Consider the following 13448-nt stretch of genomic DNA (forward strand, 5'->3'; position numbering starts at 1 on the left):
TTAAAATTTTTTTTAATAGATGAGAATGATTAGTCAAAGGGGAGAAATTTTCAGAAAGGAAAATGCTGAAAATATTTGTAAACTTTTGGAAAATTTTTTCTCTCCCTCTTTTTATGTTAGTATAAAGTATAAGAACCCTCATGTACTAAACTTGCAGCTTCTGTGGGTCAAATATGGAGCTATACTTAGAAACAGATGAACCTCCAACAATATAAAATTATTTGGTTTGTCCTGAAAATAATAAATCTCCCAGCTCCCCAGTTCCAAACAGATTATTTTGAGGTATTGCTAATTTACACAGTAGATAGTGCATCAAGCAAGAGAGACATGTGCTTGCTTTCAAGGTATAGTCTTAAGGGTTTAAGTTTGTTATATGTCTTCCTGAGTGACTCAGAGGAGTGGTTTTTCTTTGGAGTTGACCCAGGGTTCGAGTGAGACCAAGATGTGCAAAGATGATATCATCTTGTTCTTCTGGCAACCAAATAAGTTGGTTTTCAAATTAGGGTCACATCAGGTCACTTCAGGAAACAGGAGTGGTGAGTGATCTCAGCACCTAGTAGCTACCACTAATACCACATTTGGGAGATTTTGCTGTGGCAGCTGAATCAACAGCTGGGATTCTAAAATCCCTAACTTGCACATAGGATTTAGCTTTCTCACCCACAAAATTATGGTCCTATATTTACCATCTGTGTGTCACTTTATATTTATGAAATTATAAAAATAAGGATTTTTTGGGAAAGAAATATTTTTGAAAATAATTTAAAAGCATAATTCTTGATAAGACATGGTCCCTTAGACATAACAATAGCTCATTAACAAAGAGTTGCTATTAGCTAATAATTTTTGAAAGAAATCATTATTAATTAAAAAAAATGATGAGTTGTTGAAAACACTATGTCCTTTTCCAGTAATAGCAAAAAGCCTTCAAAATTACTGCAGAGCTCATCCAATGCTTTATTCTTTTTAACTATATCAATGTCAGTGTACAATGGAAAGAACAATGAAAGCTAACCTTGTGCCACCCTTGAATGTCTTTTGTTTTTTGCCTTGTATTCAAAGGGCAAATACTTTTTGCTAGAGGGTTTGAATTGAAGGAACTGGCTGCCAAAATGCAGGTCACTTTGTCAGGTGGAGGACAGTTTGAGAAACAAAGAAACATGATTCTACCAGGCTAATATACACAGGTGAGATGCAAATCTCCTACCAGTTGTTCCCATTTGTGTCATTAGCTGTCCTGTCCATAAATAAACACCCTCTCTGTGAAAAAGCTTCTAGGTACTATGCGTGCCTTCTGAGCTCTATCAACCTGCAAACCAGGATAGAGTGATCAGAGAGAAAGTGTTCCCCAAATAGGCTGTCACTATAGACTGAGGCACTGTACTGATCTTGGGAACAGAGGGCATGACTTCTAGGTGCTTCTATGGAGAAGTGTGTCAGTTTTCATATATACTCTTCTCTTAATAAGGAATCAGTGAGTGTTGGTACATCTCTGCAGTACAGTCATCTTGTGTTCACTGTTGATAGTATTTCATAGCTATGAGGAAACTCACAGATTCACCTCTCACAGAGGAGAAATATTTTCACATTTGCCTTTTCCAGGAACTTACTTTTCTTATTGCAGATGACTGACTTCAAGTGAGAGTGGATTTTTTTTTTAAATTTGCATTTGGGGAATTATCAATTGAAGCATACTGTTTAGTGCAGGGAAGAGAAAAACTAGGTAGAATTCTACTTGAAATATTCAGCTACTCTTTCTACAGATTTTTAGAAATACATTAACTTTTACAAAGACACATTTTCATTGTTTCAAAATAGCTTTAAGTTTTTAATCTGATGTTAAAATTTTTTAATAATCAGAGATGATTTTGTTTTTCATGAAAGATTTCCTGTATTGGTAATTCCATAAGTGTATGGTCCTAATTTAACATAATTGCCCTGAACTAAAAATAAGCAACTATGTATCTGTAGGGTTTAAAACAAGGGCAGCCTTCCAAGTAAATTGTAAACAAATTGACTATCTTAAGATTTTCATTCTTATCTAAAAACTCATTCTTTGCCAGTAAGGTTCATAATTTTCTTTGTGGCTAGAAAAGCATAGCTCTTAAATGGCTCAGTATCCTTAGCCTTCTTGATCTAGACAAGTAAATGCAAGCCCAAGCCTCATGAAGAATGATTGATCTAGTTACATGAGCATAATTGTTCCATTAGGAAGAATCAATTTGTTAAAGCTTTAGGGGAATACATATAAATTTCTTTACTCTTACAATATCAACTTGCTGCTCCTTTATCCCTTGTAAACCTCAGTAAAACAACCTTATCTACAAAGAGAAGTCTGCCTTGGCAGTATTTATAAAATATAAATACTAGCAGCTAGATGTAGCTAGACATGGAGACAATCAAGTGAGGGGAAATCAATTGGCATCTATTTAATACTCTATGATGTGTGAAAACTATTCCAAGAAATTGTTTCTTTTTCCTTTTTTTTTCCTCTCATAAGGGAGAAATCAGTACTTTTAGTAAAAATTTACATCCGATTTTTAAAATAGAGTTAAGAAGATTTAAAGGTATATTAAGACTCTTGAGAGAGAGAGAGACAGAGCTTCATTCTAATTTATATTTTATAAATACTGCCAAGGCAGACTTCTCTTTGTAGATAAAGTTGTTTTACTGAGGTTTACAAGGTATAAAGGAGCATCTTATAGCAGCAAGTTGATATTATTAGAGTAAAGAAATGTATATGTATATAAAACTGTTATTCTGTGGGCATTATGATATACCACTAATAGATTTACAGGGTTATAGGGCTTTATAACAATACACTGAATTTTGCAGTTTTTGCAGGGATATGCATTTTCACAGAGACACTGCAATTTAGCCACTTCTATGCAATGCCAATTACTCATGTGGAAACCGAATTTCAAGGTCATCTTGATTGTGGTAACCAAACCCGGGCTTGATTCTAGGCCTTTTGGACCTAGAGGATATCTAGATAATCTTATTATTTTATATTTAATGAAATAAAAATTTTGAGATTGTTCAAGATCATAGCCTAAGTTTACTCATATTAAGGGAAGCTTTCCTGAATCATTTAAGAATTTATAAATGTATTTTATTATAAAGAACTTAAACTATATGCATTCAAAATTTATTGGGTTGGCCAAAAAGTTCATTTGAGATTTTCCACAAGATTCTTGGCCAGTTCAGTGAAACACGAAGTCATCTTTCTTCTCAGTCTACAACTTTTGTCAGATTGCTGTGAAACATTTCAGACACAGCCATATGGATTTAACCACAAAGGAACATATCTAAATACATACATGTAGCCTGTCTCCCATACAGTGTCTGATTCATTTGTTTATAAAATTAGTAATATTTTTATGTTTTTTTTTTTCTGTAACCTGGTTTATAACCTTAATACATACAGAGAAATTATTATATTTAGAATAGCTATATTATTCTTTAAAATTACTACAAATATTACATAATATTCTAAGAGAACACACTAGTTATAGCAAACACCCTCTTCCACAACACGACTCTACACATGGATAGTGCCAGATGGTCAAACCAAAATCAGATTGATTATATTCTTTGCACCCAAAGATGGAGAAGCTCAATACAGTGAGCAAAAATAAGATCGGGAACTGACTGTGGCTCAGACCATGAACTCCTTATTGTCAAATTCAGACTTCAATTGGAGAAAGTAGGGAAAACCACTAGGAAATTCAAGTATAACCTAAATCAAATTCCTTATGATTATACAGTGGAAGTGACAGATTCAGGGATTATATCTGATAGAGTGCCTAAAGAACTAAGGACGGAGGTTCGTGACATTGTACAGGGGGCAGTGATCAAGACCATCCCCAAGAAAAAAGAAATGTAAGAAGGTAAAGTGGTTGTCTGGGGAGGCCTTACAAACAGCTGAGAAAAGAGAAGTGAAAGGCAAAGGAAGAAAGGAAATATATAGCCATCTGAATGCAGACTTCCAAAGAATAACAAGGAGAGATAAAAAAGTCTTCCTCAGTGATCAATGCATAGAAATAGAGGAAAAAAAACACAATGGGAAAGATGAGAGATCTCTTCAAGAAAATTAGAGATACCAAGGGAACATTTCAGGCAAAGATGGGCACAATAAAGGTCAGAAATGGTTTGAACCTAAAAGAAGCAGAAGATATTAAAAAGAGGTGCCAAGAATACACAGAAGAACCATCCAAAAAAGGTCTTCATGACCCAGATAACCATGATGGTGTGATCACTCACCTAGAACCAGACATCCTGGAATGGGAAGTCAAATGGCCTTAAGAAGCATCACTAAAAACAAAGTTAGTGGAGGTGATGAAATTCCAGTTGAGCTATTACAAATGGTAAAAGATGATGCTGTTTAAGTGTTGCACTCAATATGCCCAAAAATTTGGAAAACTGAGCAGTGGCAACAGGACTGGAAAAGGTCAGTTTTCTTTCCAATCCCAAAGAAAGGCACAAAAATGTTAAAATTCCTACACAATTGCACTCATCTCACACACTAGCAAAGTAATGCTCAAATTTCTCCAAGCTAGCCTTAAGTAGTACATGAATTGAGAATTTCCAGATGTTCAAGCTGAATTTAGAAAAGGCAGAGGAACCAGAGATCAAATTGCCAACATCTGTTGGATCATAGAACAAGCAGATATTTCCAGAAAAACTTCTACTTCTGCTTATTGTCTATGCAGAAGTCTTTGACTGTGTGGATCACAACAAACTGTGGAAAATTCTTAAAGAGATGGGAATACCAAACCACCTTATCTGCCTCCTGAGAAACCTATATGCAGGTTAAGAAGCAACAGTTAGAATTGGACACAGAACAACAGACTGGTTCCAAATTGGGAAAGGAGTACTTCAAGGATGTATATTTCCACACTGCTTATTTAACTTATATGCAGAGTACATCATGCAAAATGCCAGGCTGAATGAAGCACAAGCTGGAATCAAGATTGCCAGGAGAAATATCAATAACCTCAGATATGCAGATGACACCACCCTTATGGTAGAAAGCAAAGAAGAACTAAAGAGCCTGTTGATGAAATTGAAAGAAGAGAGTGAAGAACCTGGCTTAAAACTCAACATTCAAAAAACAAAGATCATGGCATCCAGTCCCATCACTTCATGGCAAATAGATGGGGAAACAATAGAAACAGTGAGAGGCTTTATTTTCTTGGGCCCCAAAATCACTGTAGATGGTGACTGCAGCCTTGAAATCAAAAGACATTTGTTCCTTGGAAGAAAAGCTATCACCAACCTAGGCAGCTTTTAAAAAGTAGAGACATTACTTTGCTGACAAAGGTCTATCTTGTCAAAGGTATGGTTTGTCCAGTAGTCATCTATGGTTGTGAGAGTATGACTATAAAGAAAGCTAAGCGCCAATGAATTGATTCTTTTAAACTGCTGGGTTGGAGAAGACTCTTGAGAGTCCCTTGGACTGCATGGAGGTCCAACCAGTCTATCCTAAAGGAAATCAATCCTGAATATTCATTGGAATGACTGATGCTGAAGCTGAAGCTCCAATACTTTGGCCACCTGATGCGAAGAACTGACTCATTGGAAAAGACTGTGATGCTGGGAAAGATTGAATGCAGAAGGAGAAGGGGACGACAGAAGAGGAGATGTTTGGATGGCATTGTTGACTCAATGGATGTGAATTTGAGCAAGCTCCGGGAATTGGTGAGGGACAGGAAGCCTGGCGTGCTACAGTCCATGGGGTCACAAAGAGTTGAACATGACTGAGACTGAACTGACTACATAATAGTTGCATGTGTCCTAAGTTGCTTCAGTTGTGTCCAGCTATTTGCGACTCTATGGACTGAAGTCCACCAGGCTCCTCTGTCCAAGGGATTCTCCAGGCAAGAATACTGGAGGGGTTGTCATGCCCTCCTCCGGGCATTATTGCTGACTCATGGATCAAACCCGCATCTCTTATGTCTCTTGCATTGGCAGGTGAGTTCTTTACCACTAGGGCCACTTGGGAAGCCCCTGCTGCTAAGTCACTTCAGTCGTATTCAACTCTGTGCGACCCCATAGACGGTAGCCCACCAGGTTCCCCGTCCCTGGGATTCTCCAGGCAAGAACACTGGAGTGGGTTGCCATTTCCTTCTCCAATGCATGAAAGTGAAAAGTGAAAGGGAAGTTGCTCAGTCATGTCCAACTCTTAGCGACCCCATGGACTGCAGCCCACCAGGCTCCTCCATCCATGGGATTTTCCAGGCAAGAGTACTGGAGTGGGGTGCCATTGCCTTAATAGATAAAACCCCTTATTTATGTGATCTCTAAACTACATGTTAAATAAACTCTACATTTCCTACTGATTTCAAAGGTCAACTCAGCAATGTATTAATTTCTTTCTTATATGTAACATGAAGTGTATAATCCTATGATTGGGTCTGAGTCTTTTAGTGAGCCTGCACCTCTGGACTGTGTACTTGACAAGTGTGTCTCAGCGCCCCCCTGCCCCCACCCAGCCCCGCCCTGTTAGGTGGCATAGCATGGCTAGAGTGGACTGGAATTGAATATTTTCTTTCTCCAGCTTGGTAACAGAAATTTCCCTTGCCCAGGTCAGTTAGGCTCTGATAATACCTAGCAGGTTAGGCTTTGTTAACTAGTTTCCCCTGAGGGCAGCCTTGTGAAGGAAGACAGAGTGCTCTGGTATATTTTACAGTGTCTCCTTTTCCCCTCCGTTTTGCAGAATGTTTAAGGGTATTTTCCTAAAATATATACTGTGGGAATCTGGTCAAGCTCCTAGGTAAAGCTCACAGTCTCACGGAGCCCTCATCTTAGAGGATTTCCTTGGGTCTTTTAGGGGTCAGAGTTGCACCAAGTTCAAGCAATTGGTCAATTACACTTTAGGTTTTCCTCCCAGGGCACTGCTTCTGGCTGCATGTGTCTTTTGCTCCAGGAAGAAACCATTCCCTGTATTCACCTGTCTCTCCAGTTTTGGGGGGCTGCAGATTGTCCTTTCTTAAGAATCCTTGAAGAGCTGTTGATTTTTTTGAGTCTGTTCAGCTTTTTATTTGTTGATAGGGTGGTGTGGCAACTTGTGAACAGTATGTTTTCTTTTATATCTGATTGTTATTTATAGGAAGATATTGATTTTCACCTGATTAGTATATGGTGAATTTGATAATTAGTAAATTTAGTACTGTTTCAGTTTATATTTCTATTCTCAAGATGGAAAATTATATCTGTAAAAATGATAATTCTCATTTTCTTTTAAGTTTGCTTATATATTTTTGTTTGTTAAAAGCCAATTTGGTTTTATTAGTATCTTCTGTTGTTTATTCTAGTTTGTTTGCTTTTTTATTTTATAGTTTAAGAATTTGTGCTTTAAGATTTGTTAATTTCCTTCTATGTCTTTGAACTCCTTTTCTTGTATATCTGAAAACATTTCAACTCGGGGGATTGTTTTGATTGAATTCAAAGTTAAAAGAAAATATGTTCCAGGATTCAATATTATTGATGAAAGGATAGCAATATGACTCTGATTCTTTGTAAGTATCCTAGGTTAAAAGAAAGAGATAGCAACTCTTCCCACCCCAAAAAAGGCTGTTATGAAATGCAAATAAGGGAAACTCAAATGACCAACAGTTACATGAAAAGATACTCCCATAACCTAAAATATGCTGTTGCACTCTCGGACTGGAGGAAAAAAATGATAGTTTTAAAATAATGGAAGATATTTAGATAGAAATCTTGTGCACTGTGCTGAAAAGACAAACTGGTTCAACCACATTGACAAGATATCTTATATCACTTGATGAAATTATGTGTGCCCTCACCAAAATCCAGCAATCCAGCTCCTAAGTGTATATCCCAGAGAAATCCTATAAAGCATGTAAGGAGTCATTGATGATGATTTGTAGTAGCAGAAAGTTAGAGGCAATTGTCTTTCACTGGGAGAGTGAATGTGTGTGATGTGGTGGTTACACTCTAAAATGTACCATGAAGCAGCTAGAAGCAATGACTAGATATGCACATAAAATCTGATAGCTCTTTGGGAGAGTGTTGCATGAAAAAAAAAAAAAAGAAAGAAAAAAAAAACATAAGGCTTCTAACAAAATGCCATATATATGTTTTAAACATTTAAATTCAGAACATAAAACTTTATATGCTCTTATTAATATGGAAAGTAAAAGGCCAAGAATAATCAAGATGTTTCTGAAGGATGAAATTAAGGATAGAAGACTAGTCCTACAAAATATGTTGAGGGCTTATTTTGAAGCTTCAGTCATTAAAAGAGGTGCTCTTGTAAGGAATAAAATAGAAGATTGGGAAACGGACACATGCATTGATTGTATTTCAATTTATGACAGAAGTGACATCGTAAATGAAGACTGGAAGGACATTTAATTAGTGAATTATAAAAATGCTTATTGATATGGAAATACCAGCATGGTGAAGTAAAAACTATGTGCCCAGCAAAAAGGGAAAAATAGAATATTCATGAAAAATCCTAATTATGCTAAAATTATATTCTAAATAATCAGACTTTTAAGTTATTGTGTATTTTTTAAGAATAGTTTAAGATAATATTTCCAGTTGGTTAGATACTTTGTTAATAAATTAAAAAATTTTTCAGAATGATAACATAGTTAGCTAACTGAGTCTGGAGTTTAAAATATAATTTGTAAATTTATTTATTTTTTTATGATGAAAATTTTATTTTATTTTTTGACTTTACAATATTGTATTAGTTTTGCAATATATCAACATGAATCCGCCATAGGTATACATGTGTTCCCCATCCTGAACCCTCCTCCCTCCTCCCTCCCTGTACCATCCCTCTGGGTCGTCCCAGTGCACCAGCCCCAAGCAAAAAAATAAAATAAATAAAATTAAATATAATTTGTAAATTATTGAGGATTTCATATGATCAATGTGTATACATGTTCCACCATCTGTTGAAAAGAAAATGTGATATCTATTATCATGGTAGTATGTTTGTGTTCAATATGAATTCTATGTCATACTTCTGTCATTTATATTTTCTGTTTTAGTGTTTTGCTTACAGATTCTGTCATTTTGTTTTAAATATTTTTATTTTTTAAGATTCTTTCTATTTCTACTATTTTGAGAGTTTATACTTTTATTTTGGTACTCATTGAAAGTAAATTTATAAATTTCTATAATATGCTTAAACATCTATATGATTTATGGACTTAGTGTCTTCTATTGACTATCTACTATGATGGTTAAAATAGTACATTTAGTGTCCCTTCATATCTCTTTATGCCCACTCCAGTCATTTGATCATTTTGTTGATTTTCATAGATATTGAATGCTGTTGAATAAATTGGTACAAAGCAGAACAATTATGGATCTGTTTTTATCTTGTCACACAATGCCCCTTCCTCAGTTCTTTGCAGATTGGGTTGTGGAAAAATGATGATTGCAGTTTTGATCCTTGCACTTATCCTTTTATAAATTTGTTGAAAGTTGTACTTTGAGGTTCAGTTCAACTTCCTGAGGGTATAACTTGTGATCTTAAAATTGCCTTTGTATTTTCTTCATTTTTTTCCCCCCACTCAAGTCATTAGCTTCATTGAATACATCACTTCTTTCAGTCAGAAGATGCAGAAGATGGCAGAACTGAGGTCTCTGGCCAAGGAGCTAATAGGGAAGAACATAGGAAATGGAGTATCCTTGAACCTTTTGCTCTTAGTCATTCATTCCCTTAGAGCTTCTGCTCTATTTTCTCCTTTGATCTCTGTTCCAACTGAATGTGGTTTTCAAGATTCAGGCAAATGTTTATTTTATTAAAAAAAATAGCATTGTAAGTCTTGTTTTTAATGAAAAATAAACATATTCAAAATAAAAAAATTATATAATATATCCCATATATTCCTCACCCAGCTTCTTATAATTATCAACTCATGTCAGTTGGATTTATCTATTCTCCTTTCCTGTTGCTCTTCTTTCTCTTGGATTACTTTGGAGAAAGTATCACATATCATCCCACTTTGTGTGTATTTTCAATGTATCTCTAAAAGATGACTCATTTCAAAATATAACCTTTCTTATTACATAAATGGCTAGGAGATATTCCTTAATATAATTGAACATACAAAGATTGTTTAGGGTCCCACAATTATCTATCACTCTTTTAAAACAATTTAGTTCCATCATGATCCAAATAAATTCCATGTGCAGCAATTGGTAGATAGGTCTTTTAAGTCTCTTTTAATTTATAGCTTCTACCTTCATCTCACTAGTATTTTTCTCACAATTATTTGTTGAAGAAACCTTATAGCTTGTGTTATAGAATTTCCCACAGTCTAAATTTTCTGATTGCATCCTGTGATATATTGAAATGGGTCCTCTTTTTTTTTTTTTTTCCCTGTAAATTAATCAGACTGAGGCTTGATGCTTTTGGACAAAGCTACTTGATAGGTGATGCTATATTTTCATTAGAAGTGTCCTTATGGTGAATTTAGCAGATGACCCCTGTTAGATCCATTATTTTATAAAGGGTTGTAAAAGGGTAGCATTCTAATTCATTCATTCCTTTTCAATTATTATTTGAAAAGCTTAGTTTAATAAAGCATTCTCCCCTATCAACCCTTTGTTTATCTGAATTCAGAGCATATGGAGATACAACTACAGGGGCAATGCTTGAGCCTTTTCTCTGTTTACTGGATTTCTAGATAATGTGTTGGCTTTTTAGCATCTGCACAAACATGAATTAGTTTTTTAAAATGTATTTTTAAAAAGCTTATGCATTTAAACATTTGATGGGCTTTGAGCAGTTCAAATTACTATTCTTATTTATTTTCAAATTTTCCTAGATTTGGATAGTAGGAGTATCCCCCAGTTAGCTTCTGAGTCCTTTTGACATTATTTCAGTAGTGTTTGCTTTCTTACTGTTTAGTTTGACAGCATGCTCCCACCTCAACTCACATTTTCTACCCCAGCTTGAAATTAAAAAAATTTTTGAGGTGTTCCAGTTGCTTTTGGATAAATGGTATTTGAAAACCAAAAAGATTTTTATTGTTCTTGTGTAGGTCTTTTAGTGAAATGACATATTTTAAAAGACCATTTATTCATGTTTATACTCCAATTAAAATTTAATGAATTTAGTAATTCTTGATTTTTACTTAACCAAATTCTTTTTACATGTAAGTTTTCTTTTCTCATGACCAAAATTCCAATTTTCAATGATATCATTATTATCATTCATTTGTCCTATATAGCACACTAAGGGAAACAATACTAGCTCTCAAAAATATGATTACTGAAAATAGTTTGATAATTCTTTTCACTTTTTTTTCCCTTTTAGTGTACATCTCATTAGGAAAGAACACTTGATTTATTGTCCTTTAAAAATCACTTGAAACAAATATTTCCTCCAAGCATAGTTATTTTATCAGCTACACAAGGCTGTGCTCATTTTTTTTTAATCTTCTGTTGGGATTTTAAAATTTTTTAAGTTATTTTTTGTATTTATGGAAACTACTTGCCATTGTATCAACTCTTATTTTTTTTTCCAAAAACTTTTTTGTTGTTTTTATTTCCTCATTTAAGAAAAATATAAGCAAATATGTTCTTTTTGGTCAATGGTAGGTTTTAAAACATCTTTAATGATGAATAACATCTGTGTGTGTGTTTATGCATAGTGTTTATGTATGAGAGGTTGTGGGGAGAGAGAGAGAAAGGGAGAGCAAAAAAAGAGAAAAAGCACAGTTTCAAGAATGTGCGCTAAAATTTGGCATGGCAAGCAAATTCGAATTTATGGGAACTTTTCAAGATGTGTTCACTGCACATATATTTATACTAGGAGTCTGTTTGATGTTAAATTTAATTTGACATTAAATTTAATTTGACATTTGAAATTAATAATTTACATGACTTTTTTCTAACATATCCTCTGAGATTATTTACTTTACAAAGCCTATGTTATTTCAGTGAGTTTGTTTAAATAATTGTGAATATTATCTTCATTTATGTTTTAATGAGTAAAAATATCTTTGACAAACACAAGTTCATTTGGAAATACTTTATTAAAATGTTGCAATTTATAGTTATGAGTTGAATGTGACTTGATAATATTTACTTTTAACTGAGAATGAAATAAGCCTATCATTATTTTATATAAACACTACTATATTGATTCTTCAACTTTGACCTAATATAGCTCTAATCTTTGAGAATATTTTTGCTAGTTTGCCTATTTTATGACAGCCAATGATCTTCGCCTCCTGGTATTTATACCCTTAAGTTGTCTCCTTCCACCTTAGACACAGCTTGATTCAGTAAACTTTTCTCACTAATTGTTCATTGATTTTAATATGTGTTATCAGTTCAGTTTAGTTGCTTAGTTGTGTCCAGCTCTTTGCAACCCCATTGACTGAAGCACAGCAGGCTTCCCTGTTTATCACCAATTCCTGGAGACTGCTTAAACTCAAGTCCATGGAGTCAGTGGTGACATCCAACCATCTCATCCTCTGTCGTCCCCTTCTCATCCTACCTTCAATCTTTCCCAGCATCAGGGTCTTTTCCACTGAGTCACTTCTTTGCATCAGGTGGCCAAAGTATTGGAGCTTCAGCTTCAGCATCAGTCCTTTCGATGAATATTCAGGATTGATTTCCTTTAGGATTGACTGGTTGTATCTCCTTGCAGTCCTAGGGACTTTCAAGAGTCTTCTCCAACACCACAATTCAAAAACATCAATTCTGCGGTGCTGAGATTTCTGTATGGTCCAACTCTCATGTCCATACATGACTACTGGAAAAACCATAGCTTTGACTATATGGATCTTTGTTGGTAAAGTAATGTCTCTGCTTTTTAATATGCTGTCTAGTTTGGTCATAACTTTTCTTCCAAGGAGCAAGTGTCTTTTAATTTCATGGCTACAGTCACCATCTTCAGTGATTTTTGAGTTCAAGAAAATAGTCTCTGACTGTTTCCATTGTTTTTCCACCTATTAGCCATGAAGTGGTGCGACTGGATGCCATGATCTTCGTTTTTTGAACGTTGAGTTTTAAGCCAGGTTTTTCACTCTCCACTTTCACTTTCATCAACAGGCTCTTTAGTTCTTCTTTGCTTTCTTCCATAAGGGTGGTTACATCTGCATATCTGAGGTTATTGATATTTCTCCTGGCAATCTTGATTCCAGCTTGTGCTTCATTCAAGCCTGGCATTTTGCATGATGTACTCTGCATATAAGTTAAATAAGCTGGGTGACAATATACAGCCTTGATGTACTCCTTTCCCAATTTGGAACCAGTCTGTCGTTCCATGTTTGGTTTTACTGTTGCTTCTTGAGTTGCATACAGATTTCTCAGGAGGCAGGTAAGGTGGTCTGGTATTACCATCTCTTAAAGAATTTTTCACAGTTTGTTGTGATCCACCAGTCAAAGTCTTTAGTGTAATGAAGCAGAAGTAGATATTTTTTTTCCTGGAATTCTCTTGCTTTTCCTGT

The sequence above is a fragment of the Bubalus kerabau genome, chromosome 7 (genome assembly GCF_029407905.1).
Source record: "Bubalus kerabau isolate K-KA32 ecotype Philippines breed swamp buffalo chromosome 7, PCC_UOA_SB_1v2, whole genome shotgun sequence".
In the NCBI taxonomy this organism is placed as follows: domain Eukaryota; kingdom Metazoa; phylum Chordata; class Mammalia; order Artiodactyla; family Bovidae; genus Bubalus; species Bubalus kerabau.